General features: G+C 40.8%; 1 protein-coding gene across 1 annotated transcript in view; it reads right to left on the reverse strand.

Moving 5' to 3' along the window:
• Nucleotides 1-3,814, reverse strand: part of AMPD2 (adenosine monophosphate deaminase 2) — a 39,717-nt gene extending 35,903 nt beyond the window's left edge. Inside the window, exon 1 of the mRNA XM_015821724.1 lies at nucleotides 3,766-3,814. The gene's annotated coding sequence lies outside the window, so the exon portion shown is untranslated. The remainder of the gene's footprint in view (nucleotides 1-3,765) is intronic.
• Between the last annotated feature and the right edge of the window lie 4,249 nt (nucleotides 3,815-8,063).

The following is an 8,063-nucleotide window of genomic DNA, read 5'->3' on the forward strand; positions in this document are numbered from 1 at the left end:
GTTCTAAAATCAAATTAAATAACAGGCCTGCTCTAAAAATACCCCATGCAAAACCCCCACTAAAACATAATCAAACTACGCCAGGCCGGCCGCACGGAATAGATGGGCCTTCAGGGCTCGGCGAAAAAGGCGCAGGTCCGCAACTGTACGTAGGTCGGGGGGTAGGTCATTCCAGAGGGCAGGAGCTGCCACAGAGAAGTGTGAGATAGGTGGCTATACAAATACGACAGAATAAACAAACAAATAAATAAATAGGACCAGGAAGTTTCGACTGCACCCTAGAAACAGCTGCGGATCAGTGGATGAGATGAGATAATTTTTGAACGGGCAGATTTTCCATGCTTTCTGTTTTAAAACGGCTTAAACCCTACTGCTATTAGTAGCCTATTCCTCAGAGCTTCAAGTAACCCCATTCCTACTCTCTTACCAAACCACAGAACAGGTTTTGCTAGCACCACACTCACCCGGAACAGTGGGGCAACGCAGGAACAACTAGTTTGGCCACTGAGCTTATTCATTTCTGAGTCTACTGAAGACACAGGAGAATTCGATGAGCCCACACAAGCCTCACTTCAGGGTGGGTGATCACAGGAGACACCAGACATCAAATTTTGTTTATAGCCCTCACATTATTCCAGGTTCCTAAGTCCAGCTTAAGCCAAAGCATTACAGTGGGTATATGGCAGGAAGAAACATTTGCAGGGGCCAACCCCCCCCCCAACTCTTGATCCAAGCACAGGCCAAGTAGAGATAAACTCCATCATGCCTTATTAATGACCGTCACATGGCTTCCCTAATATGATCTCTGTGTACACTGCAAATAGCCAATTCATTAAGAGAAACCAGCAGGGCTGAGGAAGGGCTGCGCCAATTATCAGGAGAAAGCTTGGCAGCTCTATCAAAGCCAGCATCTGTCTTGATCTCTCATGAGGGGCCCAGTCAAGTACAGCTGGTCCTGTGAGCTTCAAGGACAGCCTGAGCAACACAGATTTCCCACAGCTCCCAGTCTGCCCCCATTCACAGCAGCTTCAGGCTGAGGCTTCACATTGGCCGAGCAGTCTCCCAATTGAAAAGCACTGATTCTAAGCCCAGACTGCCAACAGAGCTACGCCCATGTAATTTTGCAGAAAAAAATGGAGGGGGGGATTTTTAAACCTTGCTCTACATATTTGCCCTCAAACAGCTTAGAGAAATGAAGACATAGGATTCTAATTTCACTTCCTGCTGTATCCGCAGCATGATTAATTCCAGCCTTCCTCTCCCTGTTGTCCTCTAGACCAGGATTTCCCAACCTTGGCAACTTTAAGATGGGTGGACTTCAACAGTCAGAATTTCTGGAATTCTACCCATGTTAAAGTTGCCACGGTTGAGAAACACTGCTCTAGACAATTAACATGTTGACTGGGAATTCCGGGAGCTGCAGCAGCCCACCAGTTTGGGAAAGAACCATCTCTTCTTAAATTCACATTAGCTAGAAATTCTGGGAATTATGGTCCTAATACATGTGGAAGGCATTAAATTGGAGAAGGCTGACCATATTGTACAGTGTCAACTTCCTGTTTTATGAAGAAATGCCTTCACCGAGATTTTAACTATACTGTAGATACTAGATCAATTGTTATATTCATCTTGCATTGCTTTTCATGGCATTCTTTTGAAAATCCTAAGTAGCTAATAGAGATACAATTGTGAGATTTCTCAAGAAATTATTGTGACATCCAGAGACATACTGCATCCCATTTAAATGTTATTATACATTCTTCTTGTTTCATGCTGTCCCATCCCCCCCTCCACACACACACACATCAGAGGAGTTGTGTTTCCTAAAAAATAAAAAAAAGCTTTTTTTGTGAAGTGAAAGAGCATGATATTATTCTCCCAGTGTTCTGCTACAGAATACTATTTTGGCTTCTCTGCAGGGGGAAAAGGGATATTCTATCAGTTTAGAGAGCTACAATTTCTTTGTGAAGAACTACCAGGTAAAAAGGTTTTTCAGAGTAATATTTGATCTTCCTTGAAACAGATTTTCTTAAAGACTATAATTCTGAAAAAAATTAAAGTATTCTATTTTAAAATTATATGCCTTAAATATATAAATCAATGTGGATTTAAATGTGGTTAGCAATTATTTCTGAAAAGACCTAAAATCAAGGGAGTGTTCTGGTAGTGGTTATTTTTACATTTTTTTCTTCTATTTAAAATCTGAACATGCTTTTTGTTAAACAGGAAGGGACAGAAGCATCTCATTCCTTATGAACTTTCGTTTCTCTCCAAGACCAGAAATCATTAATCTTGTAACCCAACTGATAGTAAGATAAGGACCAAGAATAAAACCTTTCTTGACAGCTATGCTGTCTTATTCACAGAACACAGAATTCTCAAATACATCTCCAGACCGCTATTGTTTATTTAGATTTTCCTACTAATGTAACCTTTTCATTTAACTGAAAAATAATCCACTACTAAGTGCAAGGTAGTAATTTTTTCCATTGGTATAAAAATGCTGAAAGCACAAAACGATGTACCTGTTTGGAAGCTTCTTTTTCTGTGAGTTGATATTTATTTCAGGTTGCAGTGCCATTCTGTGCTGTACAGAGCAAGTCCATTCTCTAACTCAAGACAAGCTCTTGAGTTAAAAAGCAGGTAGCATCCCCACTGAACATACCCATTTCCATTTCTATGTAAGCAAATGTTATGTCTGGATATAAGCCATGATTTTCTTATTACTGCTCCATTCAATTTTATGTATTACCCATACAATTTTATTGTAATCAAAATGTCACTATTCCAAGGATGAGACATTCTTAAACTGTACAAAAACAAGCTATCTTTATTTTTTAAAAGACAACACTGACAGATATCTTGCCAGTAATACCCTGCTCTTCTTGCTCAAAAACATTTTTTAAGAGTTACGAGAAAAGTAGCTTTGGCTATAAAAGTTAGCTGGGGGGAAAAACAGAAGACAAATTTGAAATTGACTAGAAAATCAAACAGGCTTTTTTTTTTCTTAGCTTTGTTGCAAAAAAAAAAAAAGTCAAGAAAAGCCATCATCATTAAAGTTTACTCCGAAGATTGCAATCGACTTGGAAGAAGAATCAATCCTAACAAAAATTAAGCACAAAACAAAGAACTAATATGGTATTAACAACTGTCCTTTTGGGAAGAGATGATTCTAACTCAGAAACCAAAGAGGAACCCACTAGTTTTCTCAATTGCATGGGATTTTCTGCATGGAAAAGAGAAAGAAAATGCATTCTGTACAAAAATGCATGGATAGTTATGGTCAACTCTAAGAGCTATGTCTTGAAGTCCCCCCCACAAACTTTCTCCAGAAGGAGATAAACAAATTTGCCCAAACTAGGTTGGTAAATGGAAGCACCTTGAATGATGAATTTGTAGAACTGTTAAGAGATTTTACCAAAATCTCTCTTCCCAGTTCTTTGAAACAAATTCCCCTTCTCAGCATAAACTCCAATATACCTAAATAGCAAAGAGAGAACTTGCCTATTTCTCCAATAACTATCAGGCATTTACTTCCAGCAGCAATATGAACAAATTTTTCCTTCCTATTTTGTCAAAAACTTTACAGGCATCTCCACCACCACCATCACCCACTGCACAGATATTGTCACTTCAGTTTTGCAACAGACGGACTTGTCAAGCATCTCTTAACTCCGGACCAATGGAAAGCTTCACTGGCTCAAGTCATTTAGGCTCCCTAGGAAAAAAAGGGAAGGGAAAAAGAGGTTGCAAGCATTTACAGACCTGGCAATATCAGGACCTCACTAGACAGCTCTTTCCACCTGGAAACCAAGAAGCTGAGAAATTAATCAAGGGGCATCCATTGTCTTCTATCTAATCATGGGCCAAGAGATCTCCAGGATATACCTGGGGCGATAGAGGAGGAAGCTACAGTCACTGTGGCCAGTATTTCATATGAAATAGTCTCTCGGTCTGAGCTACAATCCCATAGGATTCCAGACTCAGAGCCGGCTTGGGCTGTACCAATCACAGCTACATAGGGGGAGAGGGAGGAGACAGTCCCAAAATTGCAGCCACTGCCAAGAGACAGGCAGAGTAAGAGACAACTGAAAGAAGCCACCAATGGTCAGCCAGCCAAGCTAATCTCAAAGTAAGGAAGAATTAACCCTTCAAGAACCAGAGAGGGTTATGGTTCTCTTTCAGGCTCTCTCTCTCTCTCTGTTTCTCAACTCTACAGTGGAGTTCCAATGCATCGGGATTTCCAAAAGTAAAAGCACACAGCACCACATACCGGTCATTTGACGCTAGTAAGAAAAAAGGTGAGCCTCAAAAAAAAAAAAAAAGCTGTTCTGACTTTAAGCACATGTCCATGGGTCTGTGTGCACACACATGCAATTGAAATAAAAGCAAACGAATCTGCTTTCGTTTTCTTGAGAAATGTTAAAAGCAGTCTAATATATTCTTTGCCATGCAGTTTTCACTTTTCAACTGTGTGATATTCAGTCCTACCTCCTAAGCCCATTCCAGATAGAACCCAAAAGCCTAAAGCAGACACTAAAACATTCCAACAAGCCACTTCTAATCATCGGGCATTGTTACTTCCCAAGCTATATTGCATTATCTAACTTACAGAGCTACCATACTATAATCTTTTCAAATATGTTAAGCCAATGGAGAACTGAAACTGATTGGGTTTTAAGATAGGACGGGGAGAGAAAAAAAGCAAAAATTTGCGCAGAATAGAAGCAGATTGAGGGTGGCAGCAGGGCAAGCTTTATTTCCAAGAGCTTTAGTCACTGAATATTTATCAACAATGACCTCCGAGAAGCAACTGACTCCTCCCACTTCTCTAGATGTCACGGAAGTCTCTTTCTCTGCTGTCCCAGATATAAAAGGCCTGGAGTGTCACAGTCACAAGCCTGTCTTCTCGCTTCCTGGTCTTCAAAGGCAGCAGAGTTGAAAACCCTCCCAAGCAAATTCTATGTGGAAGTTTACAGGAATGCCCTGATGATGTTCACATGGGCACACATGAGCTAGATTCATCATGCAGGATTGCATAATACAGGTGCTGCAAAAATTCAGATGGCCATGAGAAGGCAACAAACAGATACAAAATGTTTCTTTGCTGCCATCTTATAATCATCTGGATCTCATCGCATTACCTTAGTGCAGTGATGGCGAACCTTTTAGAGACCGAGTGCCCAAACTGCAACCCAAAACCCATTTATTTATTGCAAAGTGCCAGGGCTGCATCAGCATTGTGGTGCCCTTGGGGGGGGCATGGAGGTGTGGCCCACTGGGTGGGTGTGGCTGCAGTGGTCATGACAGACTGGGGGAGCATGGCCGGGGCCAGTCCCTCGCCATCTCCGGGGCATCCCCGGGAGGCCAACGCCACTTGCTCACTCACTTCCTGCTCTGTCGCTTCCAAACGCCACGTGCTCGCTATTCTGGCGAACTCTCCTGGGGCAACGGCACGCGTGCTCACAGAAAGGGCTCTGAGTGCCGCCTCTGACACGCGTGCCATAGGTTCGCCACCACTGCCTTAGTGCAATATGTAAAGCTATCTCCACATAGAAGCTGTTTTCTCAGCAATCTAAACAGAAATTAAACTCCTGTTGCTGAAAAAAACAAGCCACGATTCAATTCCGAATGGATTCTTTGCAATCACCTTCACCTCCTAGTAAGGGCCAATGTTTTATATTTACTAGCTAGAAAGTTACTTGAAATATATTACAGGTAGTCCTCGACTTACAACAGTTCATTTAATGACCGTTCAAAGTTACGACACTAAAAAAAGTGACATGATCATTTTTCACACAATTATTGCACCCTCCCAATGGCCATGTGATCAAAATTCAGATGCTTGGCAACATATTTATGACATTTGCAGCGCCTTGGGCTCATGTGATCAGCTTCTGCAACCTTCTGACAAGCAAAGTCAATGGAGAAACCAAATTCACTTAACAACCGTGTTACTAATTTAGCAACTGCGGCAAGAAAGGTCGTAAAATGGAGCAAAATTCACTTAACAAATGTTTCACCTAGCAACAGAAATTTTGGGCTCCATTGTAAGTCGATACTTTTCACCTGTTTTTATTTTTATTTTCAAACATGCATCAGTTCTAGGATCTGTTTACAAACAGAGCAAGGGAATGATGTAAAAAGTTATAAAGTGGTATTTATATATGGATTTTGAAGAATCCAACTTTACCCAACATGGTACCTTCCAGATATGTTATATAACAACTACCATAATTTTCAGTTACCTACTAAGGGTACTTGCCCCAAATTGGGGAAATATTCAATCATCTGAACACTGCCAAGTTGGGGAAACTGTAATATAGCTTTGGGATAATGGAATGGACAGAATATAACAAATTAGTATTCATCAAGAACTTGCCTAGTTTCTGAGCTACATATGCAACAATTTTGCTTGCTTATTTTAGTCCAGATACTGTTAAAAATAAATCGTTTGCTTATACCATTTTTTTAAAAAAAATGAAATGTTATTTCACAATTACTGGAAAATGATCAGCATTTTAGAGTGGACATGTTGAACACTTTTCAAACATGTAATTGTAAAAAGCACTAAGCAGCAAGTTAATTACCATAAGATTAAAAAAAACAATGTTGAATAACACTTACAGCGTTTCTGGAGCAAATAAATACTGCTGATATTGAAGCAACAAAAGAAATTGAATGTTTCAATTTAACTTTTGCATGCTTCATACAGAACAATCTAAGGAAATGTAAACGTAAGCCTCACATATGGAAACACTCAGTGAAGTCATGATTTAAATAAGATAGGGCACCATCATAGAAATCTCAGGGTTGTTTTAAAAAATTCAGGAGTAAGCTTAACCAGCAACTGCAAAATTATATGTCGAAACCTTTCAGTTACAAGGTTGCTCTAAGCCAGGGGTATCAAACTGGCAGCCCAGGGGCCAATACATAACGAACAGGCCACGCCCACCCCGGCTCCGCAAAGGAAAAAAACATTGTGATATGTCATGATACGTCATGTGATGTGATCGAGTTTGACATCCGTGCTCTTAAGCAGTTGCCTGTTCTTGACTGCTTAAAAGAGAAACACTAAAAGAATATTTTAGGGAACTTGCCAGGAATAAAATCCAAACAAAACTAAAATATCCAGTTTTACAGGGCCTTTACTAATACTCAAACAAAACATTTCTGCATACTTTGATTGTATAATAGCAACAACAACAACAATAAAGAAGTTGGAAAAGACCTTGGAGGTCATCTAGTCCAACCCCCTGCTCAGGCAGGAAACCCTATACCATTTCAGATAAATGGCTGTCCAGTCTCTTCTTAAAAAGTTCCAGTGTTGGAGCATTCACCACTTCTGGAGGCAAGTTGTTCCACTGGTTAATTGTTCTAACTGTCAGGAAGTTTCTCCTTAGTTCTAGGTTGCTTCTCTCCTTGATTAGTTTCCACCCGTTGCTTCTTGTCCTGCCTTCAGGTGCCTTGGAAAATAGCTTGACTCCCTCTTCTTTGTGGCAGCCCCTGAGATATTGGAACACTGCTATCATGTCCCCCCTCGTCCTTCCCCTAATCATCTTTGTTGCTCTTCTCTATACTCTTTCTAGAATCTCAACATCTTTTTTACATTGTAGTGACCAAAACTGGATGCAGTATTCCAAGTGTGGCCTTACCAAGGCATTATAAAGTGATATTAACACTTCGCGTGATCTTGATTTTATCCCTCTGTTAATGCAGCCTAGCACTGTGTTCGCCTTTTTGGCAGCTGCAGCACACTGCTGGCTAATATTTAAGTGATTGTCCACTAAGACTCCGAGATCCCTCTCACAGTTACTACTATTGAGCAAGGTACCACCTATACCAGCGATGGCGAACCTTTTAGAGACCGAGTGCCCAAACTGCAACCCAAAACCCACTTATGCATCGTCGGGTGCCGGGTGGGTGTGGCCCATTGGGTGGGTGTGGCCCATTGGGTGGGCGTGGCTGCGGTGGTAACAGCAGACTGGGTGGGACTAAAAAGTTCAATCAATCAATTCCAACTTTGCAAGATCTTTTTTTTTTCCACGAGAAGTTGAAATTGA

Source organism: Protobothrops mucrosquamatus, unplaced genomic scaffold (assembly GCF_001527695.2).
Source record: "Protobothrops mucrosquamatus isolate PMUCROS unplaced genomic scaffold, P.Mucros_1.0 scaffold1389, whole genome shotgun sequence".
In the NCBI taxonomy this organism is placed as follows: domain Eukaryota; kingdom Metazoa; phylum Chordata; class Lepidosauria; order Squamata; family Viperidae; genus Protobothrops; species Protobothrops mucrosquamatus.